This window comes from Schistocerca cancellata, chromosome 5, assembly GCF_023864275.1.
Source record: "Schistocerca cancellata isolate TAMUIC-IGC-003103 chromosome 5, iqSchCanc2.1, whole genome shotgun sequence".
Classification (NCBI taxonomy): Eukaryota; Metazoa; Arthropoda; class Insecta; order Orthoptera; family Acrididae; genus Schistocerca; species Schistocerca cancellata.
The window spans coordinates 163,468,220-163,488,949 of NC_064630.1; the positions used below are offsets into that span (position 1 = coordinate 163,468,220).

General features: G+C 43.8%; 1 protein-coding gene and 2 pseudogenes across 3 annotated transcripts in view; 2 read left to right on the top strand and 1 right to left on the bottom strand.

Annotated features, from left to right (window-relative positions):
- LOC126188938 (protein TANC2) overlaps positions 1-20,730 on the bottom strand; it is a 572,082-nt gene that overhangs the window by 152,458 nt on the left and 398,894 nt on the right. The gene's annotated exons all lie outside the window — the stretch shown is intronic.
- On the top strand, positions 3,417-3,534 carry LOC126189290 (5S ribosomal RNA; annotated as a pseudogene).
- LOC126189237 (5S ribosomal RNA) lies at positions 5,440-5,557 on the top strand (annotated as a pseudogene).

Sequence of the window (20,730 nt, forward strand, 5' to 3'; positions counted from 1 at the left end):
TAGCCCGACCTCACATGAACCTCACACATCTTTTCTGTGCTGGTAAAGCAAGTGTTGAAGGGAACGCGATTACGTGTGTCGTTCTTTCGACTGTAAGTAACATTTCAGAGAAAGGCAATATAAAAATGGCGCCAGTTGCTTGCATCCCTAAACCAGAGCTATTACTTCAGACATACTCAAACTAGCCCTCGGAACTGAAATCTAATTAGCACAGTTCTAGTGATTGTGTAAAATTTGGGGAAAAAGATTTCTCTCGAGCGAAATACCGGTAATCCACTGCATTAAAGATGAGGTACACTGTTGACTCAATATATTTCTTTGAAGTTTTCTTCTTTACAAAAGAAACAAGTTGAGAGCTTGGTGAAAGCATGGCTTCTGAATATACCACGCTCTGTAATACTATTTAAGGGCCGCTTTACTTATTTCTACAACTCTGCACCCCAACGGTCATTTATTTTAACTATTTCAGCTTTTAGTAACTAATTGCGTTCCCACGACGATTTAGATCGATGCAGCGAAATGAGGAAGCAAGAACTGACTGCACCACGCCGTACACGTATATTCTAGCCCACACGTTATTACTGTTGGTAATCTTGCGTCTGTGACAAACAATCAAAAATCAGTCTTTTTCTTCGGCAGCGCCCTACAGGTCCCAAATGATTCACGAATGACATTTACAAAGTGCCGAAAGCGCTTTTTTAATTTACGAGTAGTTTAAAATATACATTATTATCAGGTTGACATCAGGTCATATTATAAAAAATGCGTGTGTGTTTGTGTTTTTTTTTTTCATATTTCTTCCTAAACCACTGGAACGATTTCAACCAAACTTTGTACACATATCCCTTAGTGTCAGGTGACAGTCGCTGTCGGGGTAAGAACCACCTACCTATCATAGTTCAGAATACATGTCATAACCAGTGAGATACGTGAAAAGACTGTCGCACCATGAATGGCGTATAAATTTATTACTTCTGTGCTACTAACTCTACTGACAATAAAGTTCGTAGACTGTATCCATACATGCCGCTAAATGCACCTACAAAGTTATACCATGATACCACACATAGTTCACGAGATACGGTATCATAAACAACCAATATGGGTGCAAAATTGCCGCATTGTGCGTGACATTTAAATTTATTACTTCTTTGCTACTAATTCTATTCGCAACAAATTTTGCAGTCAGTATCCGCATATGCCTTTGAACGTACCTACAAAATTATATCATTGTATGACATATAGTTCTGGAGATATGAAGTCATAAACTCTGAGAAGCATGAAAAACTGCTGCATTGTGTATGAACTTGTAGTACATTTATTCTTTACTCCTACAGTCGAGTTACGGAAATCCCAGAGACCTGGCAGCTTTCAGCTGCGAAGCACAAACGGCTGTAGGTGAAAATAATAGCCTTCTACAGAGCTAAGATAGGTGTAGCCGCAGAGATGTTTGCAAAATCACGTTGCAGTCATGCGAAGCAGCTGTACTTATACATTTGTACATTATGCATAGTTCTTTGTACGACTGTTTCATAATTCCAGTCCGCAGCTCGCGGTCGTGCGGTAGCGTTCTCGCTTCCCACGCCCGGGGTCCCGGGTTCGATTCCCGGCGGGGTCAGGGATTTTCTCTGCCTCGTGATGACTGGGTGTTGTGTGCTGTCCTTAGGTTAGTTAGGTTTAAGTAGTTCTAAGTTCTAGGGGACTGATGACCATAGCTGTTAAGTCCCATAGTGCTCAGAGCCATTTGAACCATTTCATAATTCCAAAGGTGTTTTCACGAATACATGGAACCGAAACTTTTTCGGTATTACACTACAAACGTAGTTCTTTTTTCGCATCTAATAGAAAATTGAAAACATCCGGGGAATGCCGGGTTTGTCAGCTGGTAATAATATAAATATGGCATATAAACGCAGTTTTGACATCAGAAACAGAAGAAGACATAAGACGTGCCTGTCTGGAGGATCATAGCTCTACAAATACTTCACATGATCGATATCAAATGAGAAAACTGAAGTATTAGTAAAGCAGTGAAATTCAGTCCAATGCAGTTATATGTCGATTGCATGTCTGATGTCAAAGAATGTCCAATACATGTCATATTTCTAATTCGAAAAGTAATCATGACGATTTAACTATCGCGTCGAAGTGGTACACACTGAAATCGCCACTCCACACTACCACTGCATGCCCATAGATGAGCTAGAACAAAATGTCGCAGCCCACTGATGAAGTGGAGTATCGTTTGGTACCATGTTTTGTGGCAGTAGGGGAAACGTTGGAGCTTTGTCAGGACAATTCAGACGGCTAAAGAAGTTCTGTACAACGAATAGTCGTACCAACAACTGATGTATCATATGAGAGGGAGGCAGTAAGTAGGACAGAATGCTCCAAATGCTTGGGTGTCCGTACTGATGAAAACATTAACTGGGGGAAGCATGTTATTGAGCTTCTCAAACATTTAAGTACAGCTACTTTTGTTCTTCATATAACGGGTTGGTTCAAATGGCTCTGAGCACTATGGGACTTAACATCTGAGGTCATCAGTCCCCTAGGACTTAGAACTACTTAAACCTAACTAACCTAAGGACATCACACACATCCATGCCCGAGGCAGGATTCGATCCTGCGACTGTAGTGGTCGCACGGTTCCAAACTGAAGCGCCTAGAACTGCTCGGCCACACCGGCCGGCTATAACGGGTAATCTTGGAAACAAACTCTGAAACATTTTGAAAATTTCCATACAACAATGTCGTAGATGATAATTTTCTGGGGTAACTCATCACTTAGAAAGAAAGTACTGATTGCAAGAAAGCGTGCAGTAAGAATAATGTGTGGTGTTCACCCACGGGCGTCAATTAGACACCTCTTCAAGGTGTTGGGCATTTTAACTTCGCTATTTGTGATACTGAATTTCGTCATAAGCAATCCATCACAATTGGAGAAGAACAGAGATTTATATATATACCCACGAGACTACAGGGAAAAATGACTTTTATTATCCACTGTTAAAGCTGTCAGCTGCTGGGAGAGGAATTCAACATGAAGCAATGAAAAGTTTTGATCGTTTGCCGATTAACATAAAATGTCTGACAGGTAGCGAAGCAAGTTTTAAATATAATTTAAAATAACTTCTCCTGGACAACTCCTTAAAAACACTAGTTTTTAAGTGTGGTTGCATGAATAGGAAGAAAATGATGTGTTCATTAATGTTAGCACTAATAATGTATACATATTCTGTAAAGTGACTCGTTCCACGTCATTTCGATAAAAGAATCTTTCAGATGATCTATGGAACATGTAATTAACTAACTAACAAATTAACCAGCTAAACAATATGTTATCCGTATTACCGAACGATACTCCACTTCATCAGTGCGCTGCAACTTTTTGTTCTGGCTTACCTAACGTTATAGGCAACGGCCCTGACGCAGTGGATACACCGGTTCCCGTGAGATCACCGAAGTTAAGCGCTGTCGGGCGTGGTCGGCACTTGGATGGGTGACCATCCAGGCCGCCATGCGCTGTTGCCATTTTTCGGGGTGCACTCAGCCTCGTGATGCCAATTGAGGAGCTACTCGACCGAATAGTAGCGGATTCGGTCAAGAATACCATCATAACGACCGGGAGAGCGGTGTGCTGACCCCACGCCTCCGAGGATGACACGGCGGTCGGATAGTCCCGGTAGGCCACTCGTGGCCTGAAGACGGAGTGCTTTTACCTATCGTTATACTAAGTTGCCGAGAAGCAGCGATTTCAATGTGTACCACGACTGAAGACAGATACCTCCCAACAAAAAAATTAGCTACCTAACTGTGATTTTCCGACTTGACGATTCATATTTCACGAATATCCGTGTACTATGTTGATGATGATCTATAACTGAGAATAATTGTAAATAATCGGTTACAGATGCAGCAGCTTTTTACGGTTGGGAGATGCCACGGACAGAGTGCGTAACGTACTGTTCGCCGGCTGTTTTCTCCGCGAATGTCGCGGAGATGGCTCGAAGTACCTCGGCAAACATCCCATAACCGCCGGCGGACACGAAGCGTGTGACATCACCGCCGAGATTGCGTCGCACTCAACGGCCGCTGCGACCAACCGGCGAATCTCGGCCTGAGGACAAAAAGCACGCGTCTTCTTGTGTCGCCCGAGTCGGCTCGCCTCCCACGCATCCTGCTGGCTTGACACGCCACGTGGCGGGGCAGGGGACGATGCGGCCACGTCAACACTGAGTCCAGTAATGTCCCAGTAATACAGAAAGTATGTAACTCAGTAATACGGAATTTGTGCCACAAATGAAGTAGAAAGGACTATAAAAAAGACATTGTTCTACACTGTAGCGCAGTGTACACCACTACGGACGTCTGGGGCATTCTAACATAATGTGCCGAATCGGGAATCGAATTCAGTCCAGCGCCTTTCTCAGTGAGTGCTCTGAACATTGTGCCCTCGCAGTGTGCATCAAGGGCAGACTAAATGTCACTATTTTCTCTCCTGCCGAGGGAACGGGACGGCCTCTGTGGTTACATCTGAAGCGTACGACCATGTGAAACTGGATGTCGAAAAAGCAGTTGCACCACTGGAAGGCTCCTTTCTTCTTCTTCCACGCCGTATCTTCGCGGGGTCGACATGATAATTTATTGATTTGACAATGTTAGTGCTAGAGGGCGGATGCCCTTCCTGTCACGATCCCCTTCCTTCGGGAGGGAATCTGTGCACCCCATCTCTTTGTTTTTAGTGTTATCCCACGTGAAAGTGCGCTAACGTTTTATTACCAGTGATTAAAATTCTTCTGGGTATTATGCCGCGTCATTGCTAAAAACTAACAACAATAATAAACTAAAACCGACGTTTCGGCCGAATTGCAACGGCCTTCCTCAGGGCACGACTGGTTTTGCATGGGGATAGGTGCTTCTATTTATTACAGACTATCGATGTCTGGCGTCACTGTTGTAAGACTTTTAATTGGCCTTCTAATATGATTGGCTAGTCATGACGTAAGGAAAGATGGAAGGAAAGAGGCTATTCGTGGATGTCCATGTCGTCAACGATTGGTAGCTGTCCGCCACTTTCACTAATGATGATGAAATGATGCGGACAACACAAACACCCAGCTCCCGAGCGCAGGAAATCCCTGACCCGCCCGGGAATCGAACCCGGGACCCCGTGATCCAGAGACATGAACTCTTGAATATAATTTTAAAATTGTTCACAAAATTAACCTTTATTACCAAAGTATGCAACGAATACGAGAAGAAATTGTCAAACAGGAATCAATCAGTTATTTTAAAGAGGTGGTTTCACTTTGGAACCACTAGGACATACAGTTTTCAACCACTCATCATTTCATGTGACTTATTTGAAGGCAAATTCGCATTTTTCCTAGGCAGAATTCCACATATCGGAACTCCCATGAATTCATAATGCGCGAGGCCAACAGCCTTACCGCAGTGGTAATACCGGTTCTCATCAGATCACCGGAGTTAAGCGCTGTCGGGTTGGGCTAGCACTTGGATGGGTGACCATCCGGTCTGCCGCGCGCTGTTGGCAAGCAGCGTGCACTCAGCCCTTGTGAGGCAAAATGAGGAGCTACTTGATTGAGAAGTAGCGGCTTCGGTCTCGGAAACTGACGTACGGCCGGGAGAGCGATGTGCTGACCACATACCCCTCCATATCCGCATCCAGTGACGCCTATGGTCTGAGGATGACACGGCGGCCGGTCGGTACCCTTGGGCCTTCATGGCCTGTTCGGGAGGAGTTTAGTTTTAGTTTAGTTCATAATGCTTGAAACTAATGATAGCTGTAAACAACAAGGAAAAAAGGTACTAAAATTTAATAAATTTTGTATCAAAACTATATACTGTCCCAGTGGTTTCATTTCGAAACCACTCATAAAAGCTCTAGTAATATCTCAAATTTACGTTGCAATAGCATTGCACTTACTGTCAGTCTTAATGATCCCCTTAATTCGTAGAAGTAACTCAGTGCACCATTAGATGTCTCTGTATTGCAACACCATCGGTAGTTCCATACCAAAGGCACTGGCACTTCAAAAAAATCGTAGTAAACCGATGGTTTCAGGCATGGTACACATAGAATTAATCCGCCGGCCGGGCTAAATCCGGGTTGGTCGCACCTCCCCGAATCCAGGGAGCGGCATGCTAACGCGCACGGCTATCCGCGCGCGTTCACTGAAATACTTCTAAGGAAAGTTAATCTAACTACGAAAGATCCAGCTTACAAAAATCTCGTTCGACCGATTCTTGAGTACTGCCCGCGCTTCTGAGACCCTCACCAGACAAGACTAGTAGAGGAGACAGACATGGTTCGTTACTGGTCCGTTTAGTAAATGCGAGAGAGTTTTTGAGATGCTGCAAGGGTAGCATTGTGCATAAGACTGTGTTATTTCTGCAAACATACTTCTAAGGAGAATCAGACAGTACAATACTTCCTCCCACTCTCATCCCATAAAATGCCCACGACGGTAAAATCAGAAAAACTCTCGAATTCATACGCAGGCTTACCCACAGCCGTCGTAACCGCGCTTTATTCGCCGCTAATGGAACAGGGCCGCTACACATCCTAAGGAGCATACATGTGTGCGAGAAGAGGTTAGTAAGTAGCACACTCTCTGAGAAAGGCAGGGATTTGGATCTGAAAACCGATTTCACATTCAGTTTTAACCTGTCAAAATGTTCTGAGTGAAATATGCTATGAGTTGAGATTCAAGAGTTTTCAGTGTGGTCGATGAATGTCAAGCCGGGTTAATGAATCCAGTTTATGCTCAAAAAGATACAGTATTCGGATACAGGGCGCTAGACGGCAGCGAATCCTTCATACTGATGTCATAATTTCAACAGACCCGACACAAAAAACATCGCAGTATGGGAAGGTGAGATTCTCTAAACCGGCACTTTCCGTTTGCGCCGTGTGTCTCTGCTGTCAGGTCCGCGAAAAGCGATGACCACAGCTGCGTACGTTTACATTACGTAAATACCGCTGCAGCGTCGAGCGCTCAGGGACAATGGCTTCTTCTGCGGATATCAGGAACGGCACACACACACACACACACACACACACACACACACACAGGGGGGGGGAGCAGGGGGAATGAAGGAGGAGGGAGAGGAAGAAGAAGTGACAGTGAGAGTGAGAGAGAGAGAGAGAGAGTATTCAGTGAGTTGGTCATTGTTTTTTAGGTTTATAGCCCAGAGTATTCAGACTGTTATTAGACAGGTTTCGAAAAAGCAAAGGTAAACCCTGACACAGTATCAGCTACGGACAGTAACTTATTTGAGAACAATTTTGTTGAGCTCAACGATAGCAACACTACTTCATTCTACGGGAAGAAGCTTGAAATTTAAACTACACTGAAGTGCTAAAGAAACTGGAACAGGCATGCGTATTCAAATACATAGATATGTAAACAGACAGAATACGGCACTGCGGTTGGCAACACCTACATAAGACAACAAGTGTCAGGCACAGTTGTCAAATCGGTTACTGCTGTTACAGTGGCAGGTTATCAAAATTTAAATGAGTATGGACGTGGTGTTATAATCGGCACACAGGCGATGGGAACACAGCATCTCGGAGGTAGCGATGAAGTGGGATTTTTTTCGTACGACCATTTCACGAACGTACCACGAATATCAGGAATCCGGTAAAACATCAAATCTCGGACGTCGCTGCGGCCGGAAAAAGATCCTGCAAGAACGTGACCAACGACGATTGAAGAGAATCTGCAAATAGCTGCAGATTTCATCGCTGGACCACCAACAAGCGTCATCGTTAGGACCATTGAGGAAACATCATCGATATGGGTTTTCGGAGGCGAAGGCCCACTCGTGTACCCTTGATGACTGCACGAGACAAAGCTTTACGCCTTGCCTGGGTCCGTCAACACCGATATTGAACTGTTGATAACTGCAAACATGTTGCCTGGTCGGAGGAGTCTCGTTTCAAATTGTATCGAGTTGATGGACGTGTACGGATATGGAGACAACCTCATGAATCCATGGACCCTGAAAGTGAGCAGGGGACTGTTCAAGCTGGTTTGGAGCGTGTTGTAGCGATATGGGACTCCTGACGCGTGTAGATACGATTCTGACAGGTGAAACGTACGTAAGCATCCTGTCTGATCACATGCATCCATATATGTCCATTGTGCATTAAGACGGACTAGGGCCATTCCAGATGGACAACCCAACACCTCACACGTCCAGAATTGCTTGGGAGTGGCTCCAGACTCCCAAAATAACATCCTTTGAAGACATTTTTCAGTTTCGGAAAAGAAAAAAGTCGCAAGGACTGAGAGCAGCTGAACAGGGTGTTATGGAGAAACAGGAATGCCTTTTAAAGTCCAAAATTCTGTGATGTAAGTGGCAGTGTGACAGGGGTTGTCACGACGCAGCATCGACTTGTCTGCAGTGTCCGGTCTCATTCGATTCACCCTTTTCCTGAGCCTTTCAAGGACATCTTCGTAAAACGTTTGTTTGACAGTTTATTCAGGAGGAACGATGTCACAAGAGCAGGCACACGTTCGACGTTTATGTCGGTTTTTGACGTTGAAGGTCTCCCTGAGCAAGGTTCATCTTCAATGTGTTCTCGTCCACCCAAACATTATTTGTATCAGCGAAAAAGATGTGCTCGTGGTAAGGAATGCTCCCCATAGGCATGTTTCAACTTGTCAAAGGTAACACTCGCGGATTCATCTATTTTAACACAAAACCTGATGGCATAACTTTGCTCTAAATTCCGCTGTTCCATTTTCGTTAACACACACACACACACACACACACACACACACACACACAACTTCACTGATGGTGCTCTAAACAATCACGTGACTGCTGTACGGAGCTGAAACTCGGAATCAGCATCTGTAAGAGATGCTAGTCTAACAAAGTAGGAAAACACAGCGTCGCCAAATCGCTCGCAGTGTTGTTAATCTTATTACTTTTCTCACAAGACTCGAATGTCTGCTCAGCTGTCACCGTATATGATTTCCACTCGAAGACCCCAGGTTCGGTACCCCGACACTGTGAAGCACTCTTCTCCTGTTAGAGAACTGAGACGGGGTCCATTAAGAAATATGAGGACAAATAGGGACTTTTATTTACAAGCCCAATGCAAGACTGATTACGCGTGTAAGATGACGTCTCCAGGCGGATTATGGGATAAGGCTATCTGAAGACGACTGAGACGCCGAATCAGGTAATAGCTTCATAAATCATACGTGATCGTGACTGATAATAAAGTCAGAACTGGAAAGCTGCTCAGAGAAGTATCGTTCCCCAGTTGCAAAGCAGCCATTGATGGCCAGGAGTGTCGTATTATATCGAAATGTTCCTCCAGTACTGACATACAGTAACGCCTACAGCCAAAGAATGAAGCAGCACTGTAGACAGAATGGATTGCCCCCGGCTACTGATCGTGGCGTAAATAAGTTTAGACAATAAACAGCATAACAGGAAGTGGAGTGGTCCATCACACATCACACCCGTATATAGTGATATCGTTCATCCATGGCGCTCTTCCCTTGCTGTGGATCTCAATTTGAGTCACGAAACCGAAAATAAAAAGTAGTTTCTCATTTCAGGCTCATCAGGGCAGTGCGGCTTTACGAGCACTCAACGGGCCGCTGATGCAGAAAATGTTTCTGTTAGCCGTTCCTTAACAATACGGCCGACTTTATTAGCAGCACTGATGCACTAATTATCTGCGCTATGTTCCTCAACCTTGGTCCCAAAAGAAAACATCAACAAAAGATTGCCGTCAGAGTTTATGAAACGGAACGGGAAGCTGTGAGGCTAAAATTAGATTACTGAACAAGTTGATTCGACAGTACGTTTTAAAAGTTCGGGTTCTTTTGCTACGCTGCAGAGTAGAATTTTATCGTCTGCCGTCTCGTACTTTACATAGAAAATGAACAGCGTCCTCGTTTACCGTAGAAGGGGTACTAACGAACTTGCAGACTTTTTCAACAGCGCAACAAAAAGCCGCCAGCAACTAAAGCGGACACCGCCGTTGCACCTCTTACTCTCTTAATTACTTTCGAGGAAACTTGAGCAGTTGCGAAGGTCTTGACTTCTCTGCCCCCGTAGGCTGAATTCTTTCGTGAGACGCTTCTTGCGTCTGAGACGACTGCCGTTTATTCAATGTTCCCTATCTTTCTTTGTATCGCAGGCAACTTGCGCAACGCGGGTAAACTTCTGTTTTGCACTGCACGTCAGATTCTACGACGCGGTGGGAAGGTGCACAGTACGTGTCAAGCAAGTTGTCGACTTTACTAAGTTTTGAGTCATAAACATACACTGAAAAAGGCACTACGCTTCCATATCTTTTGTTCATATTTGTCATGCACCAGCGAGCATATAACGTTACACTAGAACGTTTATTTCAGTCAGTGGCCACGTAAAATGTTTACTAGCTACACCGGTTTCGACTGCCTAGTCATTATCAAAAACTAATAAATACCGGGTGATCAAAAAGTCAGTATAAACTTGAAAACCGAATAAATCACGGAATAATATAGATAGAGAGGTACAAATTGATACACATGCTTGGAATGACATGGGGTTTTATTAGAACCAAAAAAATATAAAAGTTCAAAAAATGTACGACACATGGCGCTTCATCTGATCAGAATAGCAATAATTAGCATAACAAAGTAAGACAAAGCAAAGATGATGTTCTTTACAGGAAATGCTCAAATGTCCACCATCATTCCTCAACAATAGCTGTAGTTGAGGAATAATGTTGTGAACAGCACTGTAAAGCATGTCCGGGATTATGGTGAGGCATTGGCGTCGGATTTTGTCTTTCAGCATCCCTAGAGATGTCGGTTGATCACGATACACTTGCGACTTCAGGTAACCCCAAAGCCAATAATCGCACGGACTGAGGTCTGGAGACCTGGGAGGCGAAGCATGACGAAAGTGGCAGCTGAGCACACGATCATTACCAAACGACGCGCGCAAGAGATCTTTCACGGGTCTAGCAATACATCGTTTTTTTTTCTAATAAAAACCCACGTCATTCCAAGCATGTGTGTCAATTTTTACCACTCTATCTACATTATTCCGTGGTTTATTAAGTTTTCAAATTTATACTGACTTTTTGATCAACCGGTATTTAATATTTCTTGACAGATGCATGGACGAAACCATGCTAGGAATAAACATTTCATTGATGCTCCTACTTTCGAACTTCAATGAAATGCTTTGTCACAGCCATCGGTCATGAAGTACGAGGGCCATTTGGAAAGTAAGGTCCCATCGGTCGTGAAATGGAAACCACAGTGAAAATGAAAAATGCTTTATTTTCAACAGTTTGCTACACCTTCCAGCTCTCTCTATATATAGTCGCCGCTCCAACGCAGTCATTTGACGTAGTTTTGTATCGAATTTCCAATACACTCGTCATACAAGGCAGCCACCTGTGCTTTCCACCACCTCTCTGTTCATAGCTAGCAGTTCATGTGAGCAGAAATGAACTTCAGAGAGACAAGTCCAAGCTACACGGTGGGTGATCAAATACTTCCCGTCGAAAACGCTGCAAGGGCGCCCTCATTGCCTACGGCCAAGAATTTTCATGAAGAAGGAAATTCATGACAGATACGTTATGTGGCGTAGCATGAAATCGGGCGTACCTCGAAGCGGGCATCCATACTTTGCGGGAGACACTATTGTTCTAGGCATCTTTGAATGCGCATTGTGTGCTCAGAACTGAAAAGAGAGATGTGACGCGAGCGACAGGCGTACTAGAGACACTGACAAACACATCCGTGCTAAGCTTCATCGGATTTTCTGTTGTTTCCATTTCGCTACATATCGGACCTTACTTTCCAAATAGCCCTCGTGACTATTATTGTTAATAATTACTCAGTCGAAACTTTGTAAGTGGGCCACTACATATAATTCTCTACATATAATTCTCTTGATTACTACTCAAAGACGATACCCCTAGACCGCACCTACACGGGAATGGTGCAGCCACTAAACGATTTACAGGGGATGGACAAAATATGGAAACACCAAAAACACAACGCGTTACTGATGTCTAAAAAGGAGGAGGAAAGAATAAACACCGCTGCTTTTTGGTTTTGAAGGGAATCCTACACCATTCCTCTCGCAAAATAATGGCATGTTCAGGCCACTATGATGGATAGCAATGACGCACCCTTCTTTCCAAAATAGACGTCGAAGGCTCAATAATACTGCGATCTGGTGACTGTGGTAGCCAAAAACCAATCCTGGACGATGCAAACTATGTGAATAGACCGGCCGCTGTGGCCGAGCGGTTCTAAGCGCTTCAGTCCGGAACCCCCTACTGCTATGGTTGCAGGTTCGAATCCTGCCTCGGGCATGGATGTGTGTGATGTCCTTAGGTTAGTTAGGTTTAGGTAGTTCTAAGTCTAGGGGACTTAGACGTTAAGTCCCATAGTGCTTGGAGCCATTTGGATTTTTTTGTGTGAATAGGGACCCTGCCGTCTTGGACCCCGCATGGAGAACAAACACTGAAGCATAGTATGGACCTGATCAGCCACAAGGGTCACATACTCCTTGGCAGTAAAGCGACCTCGCAGAATACCCATGGGACCCACGAAATACCACGGTATGGCTGCCCAAATCATCACCAACTCGATCAGAAGTTGGAAACAAATGACATTCTTGCACTGCTCTTTGCCCGTCGCGGACGTGACTGTTAATCAACTCGCCAGCACAAACTCTGGCGACATTACATCCGGCGCTGAACTTCAGCGTTCTCCGAAGTGGCAACAGCGCTTTCTCACCGCATGGCAGCTGTCTCTAATTGAATTGCTCATTAGTGGGCGTCTCTGCGCAATTCAATTATGTCTAATTATGCGACAGGATTGATGGTCCTTAACCGTAGCACTCGGTGTGCAGATGGGAATGCAGGTATCAGAGAGGTTACCCAGCGGTAATGCAGTAGCACAGCTGTTCTGTTATCCACATTGTGCGTTAATAACCTCGCCCGTAATGCCGCCGCCAGGAAATAATTGTTCGTAGGAGACGCTGTAATTTATCTGCAATGCAAGGTTGCGAAGCGCACAGGGAGTAGAAAACAACGAATAGACGGCGGATGATCTTCATCTGTTTCCAAAAATAACCACTGAGACACAATGCTGTTACATTCATTGCTTACTACATCAAAGCTCACTCTTTTCAGTCATTTCCACCAAGCGGCTGGTAACGACCGTTTGGGGAGGGAGTAGAGTGAGTGGCAGCGTCAACTAGGCGGCGGTGAATACAAACGAATGACACTGATAGACGAAAGAAACCCACATTTGTCTACTAAAGACGACACTGCCAAACCTCCTATGACAAGGACGTTGACAGCTGCTATGAGGTAACATTATTCCTATAAGGTGTAACTACTTACGTCAACAAAAAAACGAAGTATCAAATTGTGACCATTAGATTTGACCTTAAAATACTCAGTTCAGGGTAATCTGCCATTTTTATAATTCTGACCCTGTATAAGCGGAAATGTGAAGAGCTGTCATCGGAATAGGGAGAAAGGCATAAAAAAAGGAAGAAAAAAAAGAATGAAATGTTCCCGCCATCCTGTGGATAGACACCACCAGGCTCAGCTAGAAAGCTCATTGCTGGTTGTTAATACGAATGGTAACTGTAAAAATAACTGAAACAATGAATTCATATAACCATTAAAATGCTTAATGTCTATTTAACAGCTAGAGTAATGTGTCCTAAGAACCCATCACATAATCCCTTCAAACTAAATATCGATTTTCTGTAACTTTAAGGAGATACGCTGTTTTACAAAGGAACTGTGACCTGGTATTCCTGTAGCTTCCGATGTCCCGGTGCTCAGAGTCTTTGTTGAACTAGTCAAAGATGACGAGTATGACTGCAGTCTGCAGCTACCGACCACAGAGAGACTGCTACATCATCCACGCTACTGAAAGTTTTTCAGGCGCTGTGCCGGTTTCTTTCTCTGACTGTGAGATAACCATCGAGTCATCAAGAACTTTTTGTGTCTCATCTGTGGCCCCATTGTTGCAGATTAGATTAGATTAGATTAGTACTTGTTCCATAGATCATGAATACGACACTTCGTAATGATGTGGAACGTGTCAGGTTAATAAAAGGTGTCTACACAAGACATTACATTAGACAAAATATTACATAACACTCAATATTTTTAATTTATTTTTATTTTTTTGTAGGGGTTGGGAAATTACCCACTTACTATATCCAAAACTTCATCTAATGAGTAGAAGGAGTTGCCATTAAGAAATTATTTTAATTTCTTTTGAAATGCTATATAGCTAACTGTCAGACATTTGATGCTATTAGGTAACTTTTGTGGCAGCATAATTTAACCCCTTTTGAGCCAAAGTTAGATTTAACCTTGAGTAGTGAAAATCATCCTTTCTCCTAGTGTTGTAGCCATGTATACTGCATTACTTTTGAATTCGTTCGGATTATTAATAACACATTTCATAAGTGAATATATATATTGTGAGGCTACAGTGGAGATTTCTAGCTCTTTAAATAAGTGTCTGCATGATGATCTTGGATAAGCTCCAGCAATTATTCTGATTACACGCTTTTGTGCAAGAACACTCTTTTACTCAGTGATGAGTTACCTCAGAATATGATGCCATACGAAAGCAGAGAATGAAAGTAGGCTTGGCAAGCTAATTTACTCAGACGTATATCGCCAAAATTTGCAATGACCCTAATAGCATAAGTAGCTGAACTCAAACGTCTCAGCAGATCCTCAGTGTGTTTTTTCCAGTTCAACCCCTCATCAAAGCATACACCTAGAAATTTTGAATAATTTCAGAATGCCTCAGAAGTCTCACAGTGGCGCGATGCCCACATCCGACACAGCATAGTCACCAGAGTCATTAGGAGACACTTCTCCTGAAATATACATGAAGAACTCGGTACCCGAGGACTGACTCTGTCTCCTCAATAAAATAAAAACTGTTATTTGTCTGTTCTTTCGTAGGCTTTTGGCTAATGAGATCATCTCGAATGCCGCTACTTGGTCACGACTCATAAGGTAGGCTACTTCTGACAGCAGGTTCGTGCCTGTAACAGAAGAGGAATTACTTATGCACACATGACGAGCAAACAAAAATAGTCACACTACTCATTGCTAAGGAATGCTAGACTTTTCATGTCGTTCTAATTTCTTCCATCCAGAATTTTTTTAAAGAAGCTTCAGCATTCAACAATGTTGGGTGTTATGTCAGGCTGTAGCAAACACCAAAGTGTGGTATGCAAGGCTTTACTAATAGATACTGTGACGTATCGTTCCCAGCCGTGTCCTTGGGCTCATCCTGTGTCTACTGTGAACGCCAGAGCCGGTTTCCGGTAGACCTGGGAAGGTGGCCTTGTCCAACCTGACCTAGGTCAGGCTCTCCGTAATCCTTCTAAATAGGTTTGATCGGACCATACTTGACTGGCTTAAGGGATTGTGGCTTTCACGACGGCAGGTGTTTTCCAGCACCTTCTGGAAAGAATTGAGGAGTCCCAGCAGGACGAGGCACGTTCCAGAAAAGAGCTTCTAGCGAAAGCAAGAAATGGCCTTTGGAACATCTTCGTTATACTTCTGTGGTTGACTCACTGAAAGGCGTGGAAGTTAAAACAATTTGGCGCAGCGGTTTTGGAGCTCTATGTCAGGAATGTGCCGGCAGCTCTCGTGGAGCGTGGGAGCCAGTTATGTGCCCACTGTGGAGTGGGTGGCGCTTCACTAATTCAGATAGGTAGCCAACAGCGCTAGCGGGATGTAGGACGCACGCCCTGTACCCTCCGGGACGGAGTTGGTGCTTCTAAATTTATTTCTGAAGGGCGAGGGGCGTGAAATAAGTAATGCAACACATTTTTTTCTGTAAGCAGATTGGTTTTATTCAGGATCCCAATACACCATACTAATCCCCATTCTCTTGGCTACAGAACTCTAATTTTCAACATAATCTCCGTTCAGTGCCACGGTCTTACGCCACCGTCCTAGGAGAGCCTGTATGCGCGTATGGTACTACTTGACTGGTCGACGTTGGAGCCAATGTCTTGCTGCACCAGTAACATCCCTCCCTCCGTGGTGTGCATCCTTCGTTGGGCAAAACAGATGGAACTCGGAAGATGCGAGATCCGGGCTGTAGGATGGATGAGGAAGAACAGTCCAAAGAAGTTTTGTAAGCTCCTCTCGGGCGGGCAGAATTTAGTGACGTCTTGCGTTATCATCGAGAAGGAGAAATTCGTTTGCATCTTTGTGGCGACGAACACGTTGAAGTAGTTTCTTCAATTTCCTGAGGGTAGCACAAAACCTTCGAAGTTGATCGTAGCACTATGAAGGAGGAAATCACACAGAATAACCCCTTCAATGGCCCAGAACCCGTCACATGACTTTACCGGCTGAGTGTGTGCCTTTGAACTTTTTCTTGAGACTGCCGTTTTGTTTCTGCTTAGAAATGATGAACCCATGTTTCGTCGCCTTTGACGATGTTCGACAAAAGATTGTCACAATCAGCCTCGTGACGCGCAGCCAATTCCGCACAGATGGCCTTTCTTTCGGCGAGGAATCGAGTGGGTACATACCTTTGAGTACATCAACTGGTGACTAGTGTGTCAGCACTTCCAACAGAGACGTCCAGTTGAGCAGCGAGATGTTTGATCGTGATCCGTCTTTCACCTCGAATGAGTCCGCACGTTCCAACATTCCAGGAGTCAACAGCTGTGTGCCGCCGGCCGGCACGCGTGGGAGATCGGACAGATTTGCGAAGATGACAAACGCTTCGCCCAATGACTCACCGTGATTTTCCTCACTGCCAGGTGTCTGTACACATTCGGCAAGCGCCTATGAACATCAGCGATGCTCTGGTTTTCCACAAAAAGAAACCCAATGACAGCTCTTTGTTTGGGACACACCTTCGTGACAGACGTCGTTTAAAAACTACGTATAGCACTGCCACCTATAGGGACTTCAAGAAACTATAGGGGCTGAAGTGGGAATGTTCCACAATGTCCCACAATAAATGGTGCACTTTTTCAACCGTAACCGGCCGAGAAATAACTGTGTTGTTTTACTTATTTAACGCTCTCTGTAACTAGTCAGCCGTCTTTAGTGATCAACAAAGTTTTCCCAATACGGGAAGCCTCATAAACCCAAAGTACACTCCTGTGGGTGTGCGCAGAATTGTGACAGAACATTTCTGTTACTCTGGGGGGTTGGTGCAATTTAGTGAGCGAGCGTGATCGTAGGTATAAGCTTCAAATCAGTTGCTGAGCCATAGCTTTAGATTGTTGTTGTTGTGGTCTTCAGCTTTAGGTACTATGTGATAAAAAGGACGGTCTTGACACGGTCTGACTCAACAGTGGAAAGTCGAGAACTAGCGTCTTTCGTGTGGCATTTTTTCCCCTTGTTACTTTGAACTTACTTCCTGCTTCGTTTGGGAAGAGATTATCGGCAGCAACTGCTAAAAATCAGCTGGAGGCGGCGTAGTGACTGTTTGCTGTGTACCTGGTATTAGGAACGTAGTTAGATTGCAGAATCAGTTTTTCAGTCGGCATCGGAGGGTGCGAGCAATGCACACTTCTTGGCAGATCAAAACTATGCCGGGTCGGGACTCAAGCCTGGGATAGCCTTCAGCGGTCAAATGCTCTACCGACTGAGCTACCCGAGAACGATTCACGACCTGCTATCACAGCTTTACTTCCGCCAGTACCTCCTTTTCTACCTTTCAGACTAAACAAAAGGTCTCCTGTATACCTTATACCTTGCGGGACTAGCACACCTGGAATAAAACACATTATATTCCGGGGACGTGACTAACAAGACCACGCGGCAGTGGGAGTTTTGTAATTTTTTAGATTTATGGGTCGTGTGAAGTTCATAATTCAAATTTCAACTGGCGAAAGCAGTTCGATGGACGTAGCAAAAAATTTTTGAGAAAATCGACATTGAAGTTTTCTGAACATTATTGATACTCTACATTAAGAACAATTTTTCGTCAGGCGGCTGAACTGTGGTAGTGCTTGACACCTATGCGGGCGGCCCGGATTCGATTCTTGGACTACGCAAATTTTTATCAGAGCTTTTTTTTTCTGAAAAGCACAGTACATAAAAATGAAACAAAATTAATTCGTAAAGTTCTTGTTAAATTTAAACGGTCTATATCAACAGTATTTTACAAAAGATCGGTGACTAAGAATTTATATTCGCTATGGAAACTTTTTTAATGATATGTAATTAGAAATAAGAAAACGAACATTTTTCATAAAATAACAATTAGACATGGGTTAATTAGCATATATTTCCTGAATTTTATGTTTAAATGACATACTATTTTAATTAAACGAAAAAACGGAAAAGTAATGAACAAAATGACTCGAGCCAGCGATTACCAGTCTCGAGCGCTATATTTTTTTTTCATCTTATGTATTTTACGCTTCACTGAAAAGCTCGTAGAATATGCGCCTTTTTTTAAAAAAAAATTGCATTACCTGACAGTTGAACCCAGACCACCTGCATGGTAGGTAAGCACTTCACCCCATCTCACATCACTTCTCGAAAAATCGGACGTACCTTACGGTAGTACGGGGGGTGGGAAAACTTCACAGTGGACTAACTCGAGAAATTTAGCGTTGTATAGGATGGCTTTGGAGAACTGATATTTGAATTCTGAACTTCAAGTACTATAAACATAAAAAAATACCAAAATCCGATTGTTGTGTGGTCGCCTTGTATGCCACGGCCTGAACGGTTGCTCCCAGAACGAATGTCTTATTCTGCAGCGGAGTGTGCGCTGATTTGAAACTTCCTGGCAGATTAACACTGTGTGTCCGACTGGTACTCGGAGGCTCCAGTTTCCAGTCTCGGCAGTCTGTGAGTGGTACAGGAGTACTGACAATTTAAACTGTCTCGTGGGTGACAGCGAGACTGGAGATCCTTCTTTAGACTAATTTAATACCGGAGAAATGCAGGCGATGAATCCGGGTCCATCGATAAACGTTACCGAGTGTAAATCTACAAGCAGTAGGTCGGGTAATTTGTCTTGGTTGTCATCCATCGAACGGTTTTCCGAATTTGCTCAACATGTGTACTATCGTACTACATACTAGATGTGACCACTCTTCTTACTACGATGAATTTCTCAACCGTTTTTTTTTTAACTCGCGCATTGCGTTTAACAAGGAAACGTCGCCAACTTCAATTCACATTTTAAGGAGAAAGAAGCACACTTGCAAGATATCAGCCCCAGCAATCGACCCCGCTCAAGAAACTTGGCCATAATTCTGATTACGCAGTTATGACCTTTTCAAAATATAGCTTTGAAACTTTCCAGCGCACCGGTTGTTTGTCACTCGCTCCGCCCCACTGCAGCCGCTTAATGCTCGAGCGCGAAGTACTGTACAGTGAAGTGAATAACAGGTTTGTGAAACACTGCTGTGACATTGGTAACATACTTTGTTCATTATCTCTAAGTGCGCGGTTTCTAACATGTTGCGTTTTTCACAAATGCAATGTAAATGGATGAATGACTGAGTATGTCATTAAAGCGCTATTTAATCATTAACATAGTTGTTGTGCGTTATTTTGTTTCGGTTTTAAAACTGGAACTGTTGAAGTGAATTGCATCTCGAGGAGACGCGCTATTCACCAATGTGATTAACAGCCGGCCGCTGTGACCGAGCGGTTCTAGACGCTTCAGTCTGGAATTGCGCTGCTGCTACGGTCGCAGGTTCGAATCCTGCCTCGGGCATGGATGTGTGTGATGTCCTTAGGTTAGTTAGGTTTAAGTAGTTCTAAGTTCTAGTGGACTGAAGACCTCAGATGTTAAGTCCTATAGTGCTCAGAGCCGTTTGAACCAGCCATTGACATGGGGTTTTATTAGAACCAAAAAAAAAAAACAAAGTTCACAAAATGTCCGACAGATTTCTTGCGCGCGTCGTTTGGTGATGATCGTGTGCTCAGCCGCCACTTTCCTCATGCTTGGCCTCAAGGTCCCCAGACCTCAGTCCGTGCGATTATTGGCTTTGGGGTTACCTGAAGTCGCAAGTGTATCGTGATCGACCGACATCTCTAGGGATGCTGAAAGACAACATCCGACGCCAATGCCTCACCATAACTCCGGACATGCTTTACAGTGCTGTTCACAACATTATTCCTTGACTACAGCTATTGTTAAGGAATGATGGTGGACACATTGAGCATTTCCTGTAAAGAACATCATCTTTGCTTTGTCTTACTTTGTTATGCTAATTATTGCTCTTCTGATCAGATGAAGCGCCATCTGTCGGAAATTTTTTGAACTTTTATATTTTTTTGGTTCTAATAAAACCCCATGTCATTCCAAGCATGTGTGTCAATTTGTTCGTCTCTATCTACATTATTCCGTGATTTATTCAGTTTCCAAATTTATACTGACTTTTTGATCACCTGGTATATAGCTACAGAATGTCAGTACGTGAATATCGCTAAAATAAAATGAAACTTACATATGTGTGTGAGGTTGATATGTTACGTACTCATCTCACTTACTACACTGCGCAAGCAAAATTAAAGAACCACTTTTTCGAAACACCCGTAATTGTCTCCCACTACAACGAATAAGGTGGAAATTTGGGTCGAAGGTGCCTACAAACTTCCTCTGTGATGGTGCAAAAGCCTGGCTCGGCGACGTTTCAGACAGCAAAGAGTCGACACATGCGAAAACAGGTCAC